General features: G+C 42.1%; 2 non-coding genes across 2 annotated transcripts; both read left to right on the top strand.

Annotated features, from left to right (window-relative positions):
- The first annotated feature begins 64 nt into the window (after positions 1-64).
- On the top strand, positions 65-137 carry trnar-ucg (transfer RNA arginine (anticodon UCG)). The gene has a single exon. It is a non-coding gene; the product is annotated as a tRNA-Arg (tRNA).
- Positions 138-944: 807 nt separating this feature from the next.
- Positions 945-1,017, top strand: trnar-ccg (transfer RNA arginine (anticodon CCG)). The gene has a single exon. It is a non-coding gene; the product is annotated as a tRNA-Arg (tRNA).
- The last annotated feature ends 1,146 nt before the right edge of the window (positions 1,018-2,163 follow it).

Here is a 2,163-nt window from a genome sequence, read left to right as displayed (position 1 = left end):
CTCTGTGTTCAAGTCCCATCTGGATTGTTTTTGTTGGATTGTTTTTTAGGCTAGCCAATACAAAGGCCCAGTGGCCTTTTGGATAAGGCACCAGCCTTCGGAGCTGGGGATTGTGGGTTCAAGTCCCACCTGGGTCATATTTGAGGGGTTTCGTTTAAATTGGCTTTGCAAGAAAATCAAGGCTAAGTTGAAAGTGACATTTTAGCCATGAGAGTAAGCATAGAACTGGTAATCTGAGTTGCTTTTTTTAGTTTCGTGTTAGCCAGACTGTATGTGAATGCCTCTGGTTCACCAGTAAAAGTCCCAGTCACCTAAAGGGTTATGGCATTAGTCTCCGTGGTCAAGTCCCATCTGGATTGTTTTTGTTGGATTGGTTTGTAGAAAAACCAATAAAAAGGCCCAGTGGACTAATGGATAAGGCACCAACCTTCGGAGCTGGGGGTTGTGGGTTCGTGTCCCACCTGGGTCATCGTTCAGAGTTTATGTTTAAATTGGCTGAACAAGATATTAAAGTATGAAAAGTTCAAAGTGACACTATAGTCATTAGAACAAGCATAGAAGTGGCCTAATGGGTTATGGCATCAGCCTCTGTGTTCAAGTCGCAGCTGGCCTGCTTTTGTTGTGTTACATTTAAGTTGGCTGCGCAAGAAATGCTGGGATGATAAGTTTAAAGTGGCACAATAGACACGACAACAAAACATGAGAACTAGCATAGAGCATAGCATACCATAGAAACAGCAAAGCATAGGTTCAATCAGAGAAGGATCAATCAGAGAAGAGGCCCAGTGGCATCATGAGCTGTTTTCTGAAAGCTCTATCAGTTTATCACTATTACCATGGCAATGAAACATGAGAATTAGCATATAACTGGAAATTTTCTGAAAGAGCTATCAGTTTATCTTGCATCAGACTGTCTGTGAATGTCTCTGGGTTAACCACAAGTGGACCCAGTGGCCTAATGGATAAGGCATCAGCCTCCGGAGCTGGGGATTGTGGGTTCAAGTCCCACCTGGGTCATCGTTCAGGGCATGTGTTTAAATTGGCTGAACAAGATATTCAAGTATGAAAAGTTCAAAGTGACACTATAGCCATTAGAATAAGCATAGAAGTGTCCTAATGGGTTATGGCATCAGCCTCTGTGTTCAAGTCGCACCTGTCCTGCTTTTGTTGTGTTACATTTAAGTTGGCTGCGCAAGAAATGCTGGGATGATAAGTTTAAAGTGGCACAATAGACACGACAACAAAACATGAGAACTAGCATAGAGTTAGAATTAGCATAGAGCATAGCATATCATAGAAACAGCATAGCATAGGTTCTGAAAGCCCTGAAAGTTTATCTCGCAGGTTAGGTTGACCAGGGAAAAAGGTGCTATGCCATCAGCCTTCGGAACTGGGGATTGAGAGCTCAAGTCCCATCTGGTTGTTTTTAAGAGTTTACATTTAAGTTGGCTATGAAAGAAATTCCAGGATGAAAACTTCAAAGTGACACTATTGTCATGAGAATTAGCAAAGAACTGGCAATCGTCTGAGTTTTTTTTAGTTTAGTGTTAGCCAGACTGTCTGTGAATACCTCTGGTCCACCAGTAAAAGTCCCAGTTGCCTAAAGGGTTATGGCATTAGTCTCTGTGTTCAAGTCCCATCTGGATTGTTTTTGTTGGATTGGTTTGTAGGAAAACCAATAAAAAGGCCCAGTGGCCTAATGGATAAGGCACCAGCCTTCGGAGCTGGGGGTTGTGGGTTGTGGGTAGATATCTTATCTGAACAAGATATTCAAGTATGAAATGTTCAAAGTGACACTATAGTCATTAGAACAAGCATAGAAGTGTCCTAATGGGTTATGGCATCAGCCTCTGTGTTCAAGTCGCACCTGGCCTGCTTTTGTTGTGTTACATTTAAGTTGGCTGCGCAAGAAATGCTGGGATGATAAGTTTAAAGTGGCACAATAGACACGACAACAAAACATGAGAACTAGCAGAGAGTTAGAATTAGCATAGAGCATAGCATACCATAGAAACAGCATAGCATAGGTTCTGAAAGCCCTGAAAGTTTATCTCGCAGGTTAGGTTGACCAGGGAAAAAGGTGCTGTATCATCAGCCTTTGGAACTGGGGATTGAGACTTCAAGTCCCATCTGGTTGTTTTTAAGAGTTTACATTTAAATTGG

This window comes from Sinocyclocheilus grahami, unplaced genomic scaffold (genome assembly GCF_001515645.1).
Source record: "Sinocyclocheilus grahami isolate Dianchi unplaced genomic scaffold, SAMN03320097.WGS_v1.1 scaffold346.1, whole genome shotgun sequence".
In the NCBI taxonomy this organism is placed as follows: Eukaryota; Metazoa; Chordata; class Actinopteri; order Cypriniformes; family Cyprinidae; genus Sinocyclocheilus; species Sinocyclocheilus grahami.
Note: the sequence above shows the minus strand (reverse complement) of the source record. Positions and strands in the feature narration are given on the sequence as shown.